The 17,544-nt window shown below is 29.8% G+C and overlaps 1 protein-coding gene across 1 annotated transcript in view; it reads right to left on the bottom strand.

Moving 5' to 3' along the window:
- Positions 1 to 17,544, bottom strand: part of LOC724172 (neurobeachin) — a 436,186-nt gene that overhangs the window by 245,101 nt on the left and 173,541 nt on the right. The gene's annotated exons all lie outside the window — the stretch shown is intronic.

Raw genomic sequence — 17,544 nt, 5'->3', positions numbered from 1 at the left:
CTTTCTCCTTTCGCGCCTCTATTATGTTCTAAATTTTGTGATTTTGCACGAGACTCGTGGACGAGTGGTACGCTCGAACTATTTATTTATCGTAAGAAGAGGCGACATTCGATACTCTAGAGGGGAATTAATATCGTCGGTGGTTAGACGTGTAGGCTGCTGTCGTAAACGATGTTTGGCTGGAAAATTGCGTAACGGAATCTTTATGGTTGGAAGAAGGAGAGAGAGAGAGAGAAAAAATAATTTGAAAAGATAGATTGTATTGGTGCTCGAGGAAGATTCGAAGAAAATACGAATATTTCGTATATTGTATTTGGATAAAAATTTGATTTTTAATAATTTGTCGTATCCTTTGATTTTTAATATAATCTCTATCCCGTACTTTGAATTTTCCAAGTATAAATCATCATCAGGATAATTTATGTTCGAGAAAAAAAATTTAAATATAATTATTTACAATTTATATATCCAAAATATCTCGATTCTTTAGTAAAAAGATTATGATAAGGCGTACAATTTTTTTTTTACGCGTGTAATATTAAAGCAGTGTGTAAGTGGTCTTAATATAAATTGCATTTGAAAATCAAATTTCAATTTTTACAATCTTTTTTTTTTTTTTCGATATTTTGATAAACACACTTTTTGAATAAAAATTAAAATTTCATGATGATGAAATTGTACGAGTAACTTGAATAATATTAATAATAATATTAATAATAATAATATTTCTTCTATTCTTTCTACCTCGATGTTAAGGAACAAAAGCCACGTTTTTCGTGGACACTAGAAGTGTATTTTATATATAAAACGGCGAATCTCGTACTACAGAACGTGGTACTGTAAAATACGTGCTCACGATTGATCGTGATCTCTATGCTGCCTAACAATTCTTGCTGACGCACACTGCACACTTTTTTTTTTTTTTTACAGTTGTTACGTTTTATAAGCATAGAATACAATCTTGCTGACGTTGGTATTGATCACGTTATTGAACCAGGATCCTTGTTCCTGACTCGTTCTCACAGATATTCTTTGATATTTAAATTCTTTTTTCGCTAATCGCGATTAATACTTACTACTCGCAATTTTCAAATTTTAATGAAAAAAATCTCTTTATTTAGAATTTCATTCGGTATTCAATATATATGCATCGATAATTAAATGATCGAACGTATTCTCAATTAATATTTCTATATGATCAGTTGCAATCTAACTTCCTATTCATTCTTCTTGTCGTTCAATTATACTTTAATTGAATAATCGATATTTCTATTGAAATTCATTCATACTTTTTTTCTATCATTTTAATTACATTCTCCTTAAAATTTTTTATCATTTCGAAATAATATATTTCTAAAGATTTCTTTGATATTCTTTAGTGAAAATAAAAGGATTTTTATTATATTCAAATAAAAATCTAATATTCTATGAGATGTTATTAATTATTTTAATTACTATATCAATTGTCAATCGATATTTATCTTTCAAATATTATATATATATATATATATCTAAGGATTGCTTTGATGTTCCCTGTCCCAATAATTATTTTAATGTTAACCACGATCTCTGTATCACAATCGAATAGAAACTTAACATCGCGTATGATATTATTAATTTAATTATTACGTTATTATTTCGGCCATATTTTTGCATTTTGTCTTTTTAGGCTATAATGGAAAATATATTCACAATTTTTTTTTTTAATTTATAATACCCAATAAAGAATACTAATATCCAATCATATTTCTTCTAGAATACTAATTCGAATATTGAATTTATAAATGGATGTAATAGGAATTACGAATAATAATAAATTTACGAATAAAATTAAATCGGTTTAATGGATATCTATACTCGCAAATAACTAAATACAATATTTTGGAATATATTAGATAAAATTTGGCTACATTTTGGACACGTATACCAGGTTTTCTCCTATGGATATTAAATATATTGAAACACGGTATTAAATTTTGTAATAAGACGTGCATTAAATTCATGCAAATGTGTTTAATTTATTTACGAATTTTCACGCGTTGTTCAAAAGAATGTCGGTTTTTGATCGACTGTTTTTCGCATCCTTTGTTTCCTTGCGGACCAAAGAGGATAAAAAGAAAGATGGATGATGGAAGAAAAATGGTTAAAAGGCAAAATGAAACGGTTCGAAGACAAAGGAAAAAAAATAGTACAGTTTTCTTTTTAGCTAGGTATAAATATGAAAAAGAAAAAGATCTCGAAGATCCATAAAACATGGCAATAAAGAAGTGTAAAGTATAAAGAAATAAAATTTACATTGTCTCTTAAAGACTATTCTCGATCGAAAAATTCAAGAGATGATATCTTTTCATTTCGTGTCGTTAATACGATTACGTGAAATTTATAGAAAATTATTTTCAGATCAAAATTTCCCGATTTATTTTTCGAGTGACACGATTTATAAAATTTAAAAAAATTCGAGCCAATTCCGTTGTTGGCTATAAAGGGATGGCCATTGAACGATATGATATTACTGATATTACTAATATTAAGAATTTTTGCTTCGAAAGGAGAAATTTTGAGGGAAATGTAATAAAATAAAATAAAAAGATAAATAAAAAAAGAAGCTGAGAATTTCCAATAATCTTCAACTTCGTTGCAAATTTTAGATTTTTTTAAAGAAATTTGTTGATAAAAAGCGAGTTAAAAGAATTTTTTTTTTTTCTCTCCCAAAAGCCTGTTAAAGAAATCGTTGAAATATTTAAAAACCAGAAAAAAAAAAAAAAGAAAAAGAAAAAAATAGAAAAATTGAATATATATATTGAAATGCATAAAAAGAAATTTCAAATAAGATTTCTTAAAGTTCGTAAGAATATCGATTCAGTGTATCGAAAATCGAAGATTTTTACTTTAATATAATATTTTCACAAACTACATCCTCGCCTATTTTCTATTCCACTCGAATCGGAGGAAACTTTACTGCATCCCCAGTTCACCACAACTTCTTACTTTTTCATTTAAGGGAGAGTAAAAGTATACCCGGCACGTCCCAGTTTCATAGAACAAACATTCGCGGCGCCACGCAGCATCGTGAATAAACGTTTGCCAATTATTTTTTGCATTACTTAGCTCTCACTATTACGTATCTCGGTATTAATAAAGTATCAACCAAAGTAGAAAGTCCTGTAACGATAAGTAGAAGATGTTGTAAAGTTATGCGGCAACTAGAAAGTTGTATAACGAACGTCTTAAACTTGCAAACAACAACGATTTTATCGTTTATCTCGTTTTCGAGATTTTTCTTTATTTTAGTTCGTGTTTTGCTGCATTTTTTTGTTGAAGAAATTTTATAGGAATCTAGAATAAATATTAAAAAAAAATAATTTAACGAAAATTTAAAGTTTATATTATAATATTATAAGAGAGACTTGTAAAAATCTCAACGATGTGTTTTAATGAAAGAATTTCTTTCTGCAATTAATGAAATTCTGCAATTAATGAAAGAATTTTAATAAATTTGAATTTGTAAAGAAAAAAAAAATTAATATTAATCTTATGCAAAACATATTGATAAGATTTGAAAATTTTATATATAATATATTAATATAAATATATATATAATATAAACTTTAATTTATCGTTAAATTATTTTTTTATTAGAAAAAAATTATAGAAAAGGAGGAATGTGAATACAATTTTTTAATTTTCAACATGTATAATATTTCTAATCTATTTAATTTGAACAAATCTATTCTTTCTTTTTATACAAATAAAATTTTCCAAATTTAAATAATCTTTAATTAAAATTTAAACCTCAAATTTTGTTATCATAATCATGATAAACAAATTCTCGTTTTTTAAAAATCCAATTAAAAAATTGTTTTGTTATTAAGATCAAAATCAAAATTTTTAGTTTTTATCATTGCGTGCTATCCGATGCAAAAATTAATTCCTTCGCGGATGACGATTCCTTTGCAATCATATAAAAACCAATTTTTTCAACTATAATAAATCTTATCTCTTATATTTTATATCATCGATAAGAAAATTAATTCTTTTAATCTCTCTTTTCTTCCCTGCAATTAATACGAAAATTAATTTCGTCGCATGACAGCGCATTTTATATTCTTTCAAATTATTTCATAACTTATAAGGCGGTTTGGGAAACGATTAAATTTTCCATAAAAAGAAAGATGATTTGTCGATGATCAGCATCTTTGCGATTAAGTTTATGTTCCTAATATGAGAAGAAAGGAAAAAGATTCGATTTACTTTTTTCTATTTTCAAACGATATTGATTATGATGTTCTAACATTAATAGTTTGACGCGTAATTTAAAAAAAAAAAATGATTTACTTTCTCTATCGCTTCTTTTATTTATGATCTAGGAAGGAGTTTTTTTACGAAAAAAAAAAAGAAAGAAAGATTCGATTTACTTTTTTTTCTTAGTTTTAAGAAATGTTGATTATACTGTTCTCAATGAAATTTCATTGGTAATTTTATGTGTAATTTAAAAAGTATGATTTTTCTCTCTCTGTTGTCATCTTCTCTTTTATGATCTGGGACCGAGTTTTTTTTACACAAAAAAAAAAAAAAAAAAGAAAATTATTTCTAAAGAATGTTGATTATACTGTTCTCATGAAATTTGATTGATGATGTGATGTGTAATTGAGAAAGTGTGATTTTTCTCTCTCTGTTGTCATCTTATTCTTTATGATCTGGGATCGAGTTTTTTAACGCGAACAAAGGAAAGATTTATCTTTTCTTTATTTTTATTCATTTTGTTCTTAAGCAATATTGATAATATGTTCTCATGAAATTTCTCATGAAATTTCATTGATTTTCTATATAATTTGAAGAATATGACTTATTTTCTCCATAATTTCTTTTCGTTAATGATCTGGGACTAAGTTTTTTTAACGCGAACAAAGGAAAGATTCGATTTATTTTTTTCTTTCTATATTTTTGTTCATTTTATTCTTAGCAAAAGCAATATTGATTATGCTGTTCTCATGAAATTTCATTGATTTGATGAATAATTTGGAGAATATGATTTGCTTTCTCCATAATTTCTTTTCCTTGATGATCTGGGAGCGAGTTTGTTTAACGCGAACAAAGGAAAGATTTGATTTACTTTTTTTTTTTTATTCTTTTTATTCCTTTTATTTTTAAGTTATATTGATTATACTGTTCTCATGAAATATACGACAGGATATATAATTTGGACAATATGACAATATGATTTGCTTTCTCTGTAATTTCTTTTCCTTAATGATCCTAGTTTTTTTTTTACACAAAAAAAAAAAAAAAACAAAAGATTCGATTCATTTCTCTTTTCTTTCATTTTTAAACGATATTATTTTCACGCAACTGCATTTTGATATTTTTTGGAGATTTGATATCTTTTTTTTTCAATCAGTAATGATGAGCGAGTCTCAGGATCTTTTATCTTTTTAAACGATATTGATTATATTGTTTTTATGATAATTTTTTTAATTCTTTTACATGCACAAATTCTTCATTGATTTTTATTATACTTCATCTCTATAATGACAACAATTTTCAATTCTAACAAATTCATCGTTACATCGCTGTGAATTGTTTCATAACTAATCAGGCGGTTTGATAAATAAGGATGTCTTTTTTTTTTTTATTACTATAGAGAAAGAGAAATTCGATTTACTTGCTTTTATCTCTATTTTATTAATCTTTTTTTTAAATGAATTTGATTATCGATTATCGATTGTTCTTACGAGACTGCATTGGCAATTTTTTGTTGTTTGATGTTGTAATTCAAAGAATTTGTTTTGCTTTTCTTATTTTGTCATTTTTTTCAACGACCGAATGTCTTGAAAACATATCTTTCCTTGCAAATACAAACATTTGTATATCCAAGTATATATTATATATTCTTTGTGATTTAATTTTAACATTTTTGACAAATGATACTGGATAATAAATACCTTCAGAGGCCGAGGTGAAATAAAAAAAAATTCAATTTTTTCTTCAGATATTAAACAATATTGATTATACTGTTTTTACGAAACTGCATTGTAATAATATTTTACAAATATTTTAATTAATTATGAACATGAATATCAATTTATTTTAAAAAAGGATCTGTAGAATAAATCGATTATAATTTTATGATTTAACTTTGTTATCATATCAGGAATAGGTTTTGCTACTTTTTTTTTTTTTTTTTAATAAATCTCATAAATACTGATTTCACTAATACATCTTTGAGCTTTGGTTCAAGGAGGAGGGGTTTTTAGTGGGTAGTCGCTCTAAATTTTGACAGTCCCACATAATCCATTGGTACGGGCCGATGGGTATGCATAAAGCATTTTCCCCTTCTCACGGAGAAAAAAAAAAAAAAAAAAAAAAAAAAAAAGAAAGAATCATAATTTGTTACCTCAAGATAGAAATCTACTCCAAAAACATCCCTCTTTCTAGATATTTAAAAAACTCGATTCTGATTTCTCAATCCAACTACGATTTTCACGTGTTATATTTCATTGTTATTCATATCATCTGAAACAATAAGAAGAAACAGTTCAATAAACAAAACGCTAATTTTCCAACAGATCGTGATAGTCAGTCGATTAAGATTCAAGATTTACATTGGCGAACACGAACAGTTTCCATCGTGTTTTACACGAGTTTAATTGCACCTTAATGAACTAGCAAGTCACCGAGAAAACTTCTCTTCTCCAACTTTCTCCATCTCTCTCTCCCTCTCCCTTTCTCCATGTGCCTGTATCAGCGAGTCGTTTCGAAGATTAAGACGACCTTTGCCCTCGGACGCAGGGCAAACACCGTGAAACACGACAGAAGGAGCTGTGCGTCACACGGTCAACATTACTCACAGAGATCTAATTTCGTGAGTGGTTCTGGTCGGTATAATTGAGAACAAGCCGGAGCAAGAGCGATCGTACTTTGACCGTACTTCATCGAGTTTTCCTTTTCAATTATCCTAATGGCCTACGGATTTTTCTCCCCCCGGAACTGCGTCGACTACGTGAAACAATTCAGAGACATTGGGACGGATCCGTGAATTAATTCTTGTATTGTGTCGATCGATGAATCGGTTGGTCGAGGGAAATCGATGGAAACGTTGGAAGAGATTGACACGTCTGGTGTCCGTGATTGATTTATGAATAAAGTGGAATTTTATTTTTTGTGCGGAAAGCGAAGCAAAGTATAGTTCAGTGCGTTTGATATGAATTTAATTGAAATAAAATATGAATTTATTAACTTCGTTTTTTGATGTAATTTTGAAATATTAAAATAGTTTAAAAAATAAATTATTTGATATATCTTTTTTTAATGAGGATCCTATATTAAGATCGTCAAAGTTACAAATAAAAAAAATATGTGAATTAACAAAGTGCTTTGATATTAAAAAAACAAGTTTTTAATATCAACAACAAGTATATATTTTTATCTTTAATTTCTTTTTATAACATTAAAATTTTTCTTTTGAATTTTATATACAAGATCCTTTTTCATAAATCTCTTTATTTATCTTTTTATAAATTTAATCTATTCGTGAGAAAAAAGTTTTAAAAAGAAAATTTATATATTAAATTTCTTATAGTAGGTAACTTATAGTAGAATTAAAATTTTTACTAATAAAAAAAAATATATATATATAACAATGAAATATATAAATCTCATAATTATGAATAAAAGCACTTGATACTGGATTAAAAATAGAAAGAAAAATACGTAGATTAAATTACCCTACTATTTTAGGCTTTTTTGTGTACAAAATGTAGGACACGAGGGAAAAAGCACTTTGCCGGACTTAGTTAGGTTAGGTACTACCCACTCCATTAAAATCCAAGGTATCATACATTTTCCCTTTAACAACGAAATTCAAACGATGTTTCACATTCTGCATATTTTCCCCGCAAAAAATCGTCGAAGAAAAAAGAAGAAAAGAAAAGAAAAGAAAGACACTTTGCAGTACCTTTTACGATTTTAAATCAAAACTTCTAAAGAAAGATAAAAAGAATACACGACAACTCGCCGTTTCAAATTCCGTTAATCGGCGATTAATTTCCATTTTTCCATTCTATGTGGGCGGAAAATGCACGATTGTCGTGGAAACGAAACGTAATATAAAAATCGTACAATACTATATTTCGTTATTCCATTATTCTACTTGAGATACAACGAATACTTGAGAACACGTAGAAAGAATTTCCAGCAATCTTATACATTATTTGAAAGAAAATCCGCTTTGTTCATGATAAAAAATCGTCACGTATCTTATTAGCAGAATTCCATTTGTATTCTGTCACATTTCTCGCATTCGCTTTTTCTTTCATCCGTACTATCTTCCTCGTACATTATTGCATCTTTGTTCACCAGTATTAAACCGTTTACTTTGATTCTCGCTCATGTTACAAGAATGGAAACGATTATTAGAAAATTAGAAATAAAATAATTTCATCGTTAATGAAGAAAAATGATAGAAAAAAATAGATAAATAAACAAATGAAAAATTTTACCGTTGTATTTCATTACTGATATACTGAAATAAACAATTATTTGGTTTAGAATAAAATTCTCTACCTAAATCCTTTAAATCCTATTTATTTTCATATATATAAAAAAATTCTCAAAATAAACATTTATTTCTATTTCTCTCGATCAATTTTCGAAATATCTTCCCGAGTCACGCAGTCGTAACGTCACGCGAAACAACATTCTATGCGCACGATATCCAACGTTGAAACACTGTGGCGATGCACATGCATAAGGATTCCATCTTGGGCTCGAATTACAATAAGCTCGAGATAATTACAGGTAGGCACTGGGAGCAGAGGTTTCTGGTAAGCCGATAATTGGTGCCTGTTCGACTAAGATAAGGTCACCGTCTCATCGACACATTCCTAAAGCCTACCAACTTCCATTTAATCGTTTCGCATTTCCGCCAATACGACCATTAAAAATACAACTTTTGTTCCAAAAAATGATATTCAATCATCCTTTCTCTCTCTTTCTCTCTTTTTTTTTTGTTTCGACTTTTAAATTTGTTTTCAAAATTTGTAACACGCGTGAAAAAAAATTTTGTTCGAAAAAATACAGTTTGAAAACCATGATCCACCAACATTCCCATTTAATCGTTTCGTATCTCTCTTTTTCAAAAAATTTTTTTTTCAAAATACACGTGAAAAAAATTTTGTTTAAAAAGTTAATCTTTCAGAATTTGATAACTTTCACTTAATCTCTTCCATCGATACTTGTAATCATTAGTCTTTGGTTCAATGATATTTGCAACAGTTTATTCTTCCTCCTTTCTTTTATTTTTTTTTCTCGAAATTTATACGTGAAAAAAAAATTTTATTTGAAAAATACGCGTTGATCTTTCGATGATATTTTCAGCGGAATTTTTTTTTTTTTCCTCTCTAGTTTGCACCTGTCGTTCACTTATCGATTTTACAAGATCGTTAAGGGAAGGAAAAAAAAAAAAAAAGAAAAATAAATCAATCTCGCGACTATTCCATATATATATATATATATATATATATATATATATATATATATACGTATAGAATCGAAACGGAACCGAGGTTGAAATCGAATTCGCGGCCCAGCGAGAGAAACATGACGCGTATCAATCGACTCGTACTGAAAAGTATATTTTAACAGGGAAGAACGATAACTGTTAAATAACACGATCGGGGGATTAGCGATTAATCGAGTGAAAAAATCTTTTGTGACGACGAGCAACCAAGTCTACTTTGTAAGGATAGGCCAATATGTCATGACATGGCTTTGAAACAAAGCTGACCTGGTTAGTGATAAAGAAGTAGAAATATCGTTCGGGATGAGAAAATTTATTTTGTATTGGTTTTTAAAGAACCAAGTTGAAAGGATAAGATTTGAAAAAAATGATTCGACAATTTTTTTTTGGGTATTTTAATTCTTTAAAATTTGTAAAATTTATAAGAAATTTAATCTGCTATGAAAGTAAGTGTAATATATATATTTAACGAACTTGAGAGTTTTCGTGAAAAGTTGCGAAATAATTACATAAATTCTTTGAACACATTTTCGTTTTTGTATATTCATCAGTGATAAAATTATCTTTTTCTTGTTTATTCACTTAAAAATATTTTTAAAAAAGAAATATTAAATTTTGAAATACATAATTTTATACCAATGATTTATCCTTCAACATTGGATTTTATTAATAATTTTATTCTATCGATCTGTCAAAAAATTTAATCTAAGAAACAATTTAATATAATCAGTGTCACGAACGTGACGTTAGTTATTGAAAACATGAAAAGTCTCTTAAGAGAAATGAGTTTGATGCATATTTACAATCTATTGAAGACAAATATTTCCGACAAAAGTTATTTCCAATTTTTTGTCACATTTTCTATTAAGCTTTAAATGTAATTTTCTAGTTAGTTGCTAATAAGCAAAAAAAGGAAAAATTTCGATAATTACAAAGGTTAGTAAAAGAGTTTCGAATCGAATTTAACAAACTCATTCTCTTGTTTAACCGGCAGCAGCCACTACACCAAGAGAGAATTGCGAGGGCAAGTGGCAAAGATTTGCAATGGTCTCGAGCGTGCTACAAAGAGAACCGATCCGATCAAGCATGCCCTTCAGTTCCTGGGTGTACAGTAATTTCGCAATCGACGTTAATTAATTTGGATCAGAAAGTCGACCATCCTCGTGCTCGATCATCTGTTTCTTCTTATTGCATTTGAAACAGAGATCGATTTGATTCGCAAACCATATCGTTTATTACGTTTCGTAATCTATATTCGTAATCAATCATGTAAATTCTTTATTACTAGCTATCACATATATGATATGATTCTAAAATCTATAATATATTCATGTTTTACACATATCAATTCAATTGCAAAATTAAAAGATTCTAAAAATTATCCAAAAATAATAAGAAAAATATTATTGTTTCTTATGTTTCATGATTTTTACGAACCTTGCAATACTTACCTGTGTATCATTTTAAAATCTACATATTTCCATCTCTGGAAATCTAAAGAATTCTAAATGATTAACCAAAGCCAAAGCGAACTTACAAAGAAAATACTACTTTCTACAATTTCTTTAAAAATAAATAGTTAAATCATACTTATTTATTTATTCTAAATCCTAATCATTTAAATCACACATCAGCTATTTAACGCTTAATCCAATATCCACGCATCCTTCTTTATCTCTGAACGTTTATTAAAAATCCTAAGTCAAAGGTCAAATCGATTACGCATCTAAGCAAGGCGAATTTCGAAAAGAAGAAACAAATCAATGGTTAATTAAAATTAGTTAATTCCAGCTAGCTGTCGAGCTGGCGATTGAAGCTGGCGAATTCATCGAAAGCCATCGGAATCGGGTCAGTTTCGCCGACTAAAACAGTCTCGTCGATAACTGTACCCAAGGTTGGTGGCAGCCGGAGGTGGGATATTTAACGCATACTAACTCATCTAGGCGCACGATCGTGCATCGCGGACACGCGCACATACACACATACACACACACCATGCACAAACACGCGCAAAATTCCAGCATCGCTATTACCCACTGTACGTCGTCCTGTTCCGCTATTGATATATTTCGACATTTACGACTCGAAGTAACTTTCCCTAATATATGGCTAGACTTGGATTGTAAATTTCCTCACTTCCGAATATGTACCCGTTCCAAACCATTCTCTGTGACCCTCCCCCTCGCCCTTGTATTTACTCCGGAGGCTCTAAACTGCTAGTTCAGAGGAGGGGATTGGGAGGAAGAGGAGGAGGAAGAAGAGGAGAGAGGAAAAGGAGGAGAAGGGATCGTTCCAGCTATCATCTACCCTCCGTATTTCGCCCCAAATTTCCCACCGCCGAATATTTTCGAACCATGGTTCCCCTGGCCATGATTCCCCCGGGTTGGATAATGTTGGAGCCGCCGAAGGAATTTTACAGGTCGCGTGGGAAGGAACAGGATTCACGGGGTGAAGGATTTAAGGAACCATTGTGCGAGAAGTAAATGCGATTTTCAAGTAAATGGCGGCTCGATTTTCATTCGTTTCTTGGGTGAATGTACGATCTTGCGTGTAACGCGACGATAGCGTGATTGTTTGTGTTGTGTGAGGTAGCTCGCTACGTATGATAAAAGTACAATTATTTAATATGTTGAAGAAGATAAGATAAGATTGAACACGTGCGATCACAATAGTAATTAAACTTAATGGGAAGAAATTTTGATACAGCGTTTTTATGAAAATATTTGGAATGTAATAAAAATATTGGTAAGCTGGGAGAATGAATTTCTGATATCTGATATCTCTCTAATTTTTGAATTTGAATCTTTTTATTTTTTTGTTATAGGTTCAGCGAAAAACCGCAGTGTGAATAAATTCTTATTAATTCTTAAACTTATAATTTCATCAATGTAAAACTATGGCTGAAGGGACAAAAAAAAATTAATAAAATAAGAATAAACAGAATAAAACTTTATCTAAACTGGTATTTCACGGATACATCCTGTGATTATCTTGCAGCTTCACATTAAAAAAAGAAATTGAATTGGATATCCATCGAAAAATGATTACACTGCATTGTTTTAAGAATCACAAATCACTAATTGATGAAATCGTAAACGTTTTCATATCCAATTTTATCTATCTTTGTTCTAGTTATTATTTACTTATATTTGTAATTTTATCACTATTATATGAAAAAGAGAAGAAAAGAAATAATTAATTCGCTTTTAAATTCTATATTTTAATTGGTGAATTTTAATTTATATTGATTCTAATTAATCAATTTTTTTCAGGTTCCCGAAGAAGATTCCAGACTAAATAATTTTATTTGGTACGTAATTTTGGAAGAAATAGGTTTTTTTTTTTAATCAAATTAGACACGATAAAGAAAATATAAATATTTTTTCTTACGATATTAAATGAATTTATTTTATTATTTCAAATATATATAGATAGAGAAATTCTTAACCCTTTCTAATATTTGTAATATGTACCAATATAAAAAAATTTACATTTCATATATTATAATAAAGATTATATATTTTCATATTATTATTTTATTTGGTACGTAATATATTTCGTATAATATTTCGCTTAATGTAATAAAAATAAAAAATAGCATAAAATATAATAGGATTTTTCCATTTAATTAAAAAAGTGCAGACTGAAATTTTGGAAAGGCAATTTTCAAATTCGAGAGACACTTCTCTCTTTACGCACGAGCGATTTTCTATCACAAAAGCGATCAAAACTAGTAGGATTACAGGATCCAAAGAAGATTATCGCAACATGGACCCTTTTTGATCCTAATTATAGAATAAAGGAAAATTCATTAAGGAAATTATTCGAAAAGCGACTGCACTGAAAACGAACGTAAAAATGTTCAGCAAAGTACTTCTGTCGAAGTTGGCCGACAATTGTTATAATTTTAAAGATGTTCCACGCCGAGAAGAAAACTGTCTCGTTGGTAATTTATGATGAAAGCTTCTCTAAGTAATTAAGATAGGGCGGCAAAAGGAGAATCAAGGGAGGCAAACCGTATACTTTTTCGAACGAGTCCAGCGTTCGAGATAATAATTGCACAGGACTTTTCATCCTTTGAAACGAGACAATAACAAGAATAATAACGATGAAAACGTTTTGTTTTCCTTTATCCTGTTTCTCTTTTGTATTTTGGATAAATGTTTATCTCTCTCTCTTTCTTTCTCTCACTTTTTTTTTATTCGATTAAATTGTAAACGTGAATGATATTTAATATTCAGGAGTTTTGCGAAAGAAATATAAATCAGTAATTTCCGGTATATAATCACAAATTCATAGAAAATATGAAAATTTTCGCGTATATAAATAAAAATATTAAGTAAATTGCAAAACATTCGAAGATAAAATTTATTTAAATTCTTTTGCTGATGGAAAATATAGAAAAAAGATAATTGAAAAAAAAATCAATTTTAAGAGTATTTTCTTTTTCAAAATGATAGGAATAAGATTTATATAATTACGCCATTGATTTGCAATTGATTTTGCAATTTTCGATATTTCAATTACAAAGAATAAAAAAAAAAGAGATTTTCTAGTTTGGAATTAAGTATCTAAAATTTAAAGTTCAAAAAATCTGAAATCTCAAGTTTGGAATTCCATAAGAGAATTTGAAATCCCACGAAGTCAAGACGAACTTTGTGATCGAATTCGACGCAACAATCTTGGAATGATACAAATGGGATTCTATAACCTTCGTAAAGTTTAAAGTTTTCTATGAAAAAGGCAGATTCAGCGAAGTTCAATTGTAAATAGTTTCCACTTTATTAAATTACTTTCTTCTTTCGTATATCATATTTTATATTTCATTCTTATCATTATTATCTCAAGTACTTTCATCAAAATCATAACATTTGTATCTGAGGTTGCGTAATAATATCGTTTATATCGTGTAATACAATCACAACCCGCGTATAATTCGTCACGTTATTCCTCCTTCCTCTCCCCAAACTTTCGAACGACATCAGCTGCAATAGCAATAGCGGTTTTGGATCCGGAATAACATAAAACAATAACAATCGAAAGCATTTCATACGCGGCCTGTGTTTATGCAGCAAAATGTTCCTTATCCTCCCTCTGCAATCTAGATTCATCAGAGCCTGGTATAAACGAATCTGGAAACAATTCGCGTAAGCAAACGCGCGCTCAATTACGTCGTGTTTCTCTTTAACCGAGGCGAAATAAAACAGCAACATTACGGCGGTGTGTATCGGATCTCTATATAATAAATAAACAACGTAATTGATGTTGAGCAAAAAAAAAAAAGAAAGAAAGAAAGAAAAAAAAAGATGAAAAGGGAGAAGAAAAAACCATTACCATGCGTGAAAACAGGGCGACCGGGGGTGCAAACTCAATTACTGGCACCGAAATTAAATTTCACCGGTGCTTTGTAAGGTTTGCGCGGGGAAAAAAGGAAGGAGGAGGAAGAGGAGGAAGGGAGGAAAGCCCTCCCGTGTTGAATTTCGTTTGCTTCTTTCAGCGCCACGGCGAAATTACTTTAAAAAAATTGTGAAATTCGTATGATCTTTTCGAGACGACACTGGGGGAAGGGGAGGAAAGAGAGAATAATTTATAATATATGTATATTACGTGTCGATATCCTTTTACTCGAAACATTTGCCTAATTTAATAGAGAGAATTGAATAAGACTCTCTTATTTGTATTCAGAGAGGAGCAACAATTTATAATACAATTTATAATCAATTGCGTTCTAATTCTCTTTCATTTTTCAGAATTCTTCTTTCGTCTCGTCTCACGATCTTTTCAACGATAATTTTTCAAAAAGATTCAAAAACTTCGACACTTCTTTTCTTCCTTTCTTCGTTTCAAAAAAACTTCAATCTCTTAATCTTCGAGAAGATTCCCAATCCCCGCGATCTCGGACAATAAAACTCGCGGAAAAAGGTTCGCGGCAGACTCATCGCTCACCGTGGGAAATCGTGTAGAAGCCCCCGCTAATGAAATAAAATGGAAGAAAAAGCAAGGAGAGAACGAGGCGTGTCTCTATTTAAACCTCCTTAGCTAAGTGATAAGATGAATTACGGGGTGAACTGGCGCCGACATCGGCCTCGGGTCTCGTTCATCTGGAACAATCTCTGGCCGCGCTTGGCTTCTTGTTTATCGTCTCGAGCTCGTCGAGGAGGAGCACAGCAGGGGATATGTACCGTTTCTTCTTCGTGTCGGCCATTGCCACTCGACGTTAATCCACCCACGTCCACGAAAAATACGAAATATCCTGGCTTTTCAATTCGACACTGTCGCTCATGATACGAGACACGTTATAACATCCATGTCACTTCTCTGTCCAATAATTCTCGACAACTTGGCTCGTTCGTACACATTTATTTGGTCACACTCGTCGACTGCTACGTGACCCATTGGAAAGAAAGATTTCGCTTCTCGATTGATAGCTATCGTTTCAAAGATACGATTCTGTTTATTTCGTTTGAGAACATTAATAATACGTATAATGAAATGTACATTCGAAGAAAAATTGTGGATATTTTAAATAATCTCGTTGAAAAAAAAGTTGGCCAACTTCAATCAGTCTGAATATATTTTCAAGAGTTCTTCTCTAGTTTTATAGTCGAGCGACAGTTGGTTTATCTCGAAGATATTTTTATATCGGGGAAAGTAAGAGATAGAAAAGATATAAAGATATTTTTCTTCTTTTGGAAACTTTGAAAAATTTATTTCAAACTGATTGAATTCATAATAGATTTGAAAATTCGAGTTTCCTCTTTGCAATGATTATTTAAAAACTTGAAGATTAAAAGAATGTTAAATTTTCGAATATTTTTCTATACTCAAAGTTGTACAACTTTTCAAAGTTTTAAAAGATCAACATTTCTTTTGGAAGCGAAAACTATTATTCTGAATATTACAGAAAATTAATTTATCAGCTTCCAATAATTCAAGTTTTAATTTATCTTCATCTTATTTTCTTCATCTTCAAATATACTTTTTAAATAATGTATAAACTTGTGTCGATAAATAATAATAAAAAAAATTGTTTAAGAGAAATAAATTAAGATAAAAAATTGTCCAAATAAGCATTGTATCGATACACTTTATCTGGTATCTTTGACTAGAAAACTGAGATTCAGCAAATTGGTTGCATTGGACATTCTGTCACATTCGATAACGTCGCTTGAATCTCGAATGCGAGGCAGGTAAAAATTGTCTTTATCATCCGTTGCCACCATTTCTTTCCCTTACTCCATTTCTATTTTGTTTCCGTTACATTTTACATTTTTGTACGTACGTGTCTTGTATATTCTTGTGCTCGTACGTGCCCGTACGTCATACCGTTGTGCACAAGATTTCTTTTATTCCTCCTTTCATTCCTCTCGCAACAAATAACATCCAATTTATGAAAAAAAATCACATCTATATACGATAAGATTTTTTCGTAAGAAGATTCTTATAGAAAGTGATTTTTATATAACTTTTTATATAAAATTTAATTACAGATTTTTCAAGACAAAAGTTTTAAAATTAGAAAAATTCATGCACAATATGTTTCCATTTTTTATTAAATAGTTGATTGAATAGACATAAATTTTACATTTAACTTTTTCAAAGATCATTTCAATATCATTAACCTAAATACAAAAAAAATTTCATTTATAACGAATCATGTATAAAATATCATCATCTTGAAAAGATTATTGCTAATAAATTAATGATCTTATTCCAAGCAATCCTATCCAACATCGCATTTACCTCATAACTAAATTTCAAAGAAAACAGAAATAAAATATCATCGAGTTACTGTTATTCGTAAAACTCTTCTACAAAAAAATCGTTCTGCCTAAATCATTAGGACAAAGGAAATGACGTCGAAAAGATACGTAGGACAAAGAACCCTGGAATTTCTCGTTTCTGGAACAAAAACGAAGACAACGAAGGAGGTGCAAATTCGTTTCTCGGTTCGATTTTCGCCCCTTAAGGAAAACTGATTTGATTTTTCCCTCCTCCCTTTCTTTCCTTACATTTATCTCCGCTTT

This window comes from Apis mellifera, linkage group LG6, assembly GCF_003254395.2.
Source record: "Apis mellifera strain DH4 linkage group LG6, Amel_HAv3.1, whole genome shotgun sequence".
NCBI classification, from domain to species: Eukaryota; Metazoa; Arthropoda; class Insecta; order Hymenoptera; family Apidae; genus Apis; species Apis mellifera.
The sequence above is the reverse complement of the archived record's forward strand: the minus strand, read 5'-3'. Positions and strand labels throughout refer to the sequence as shown.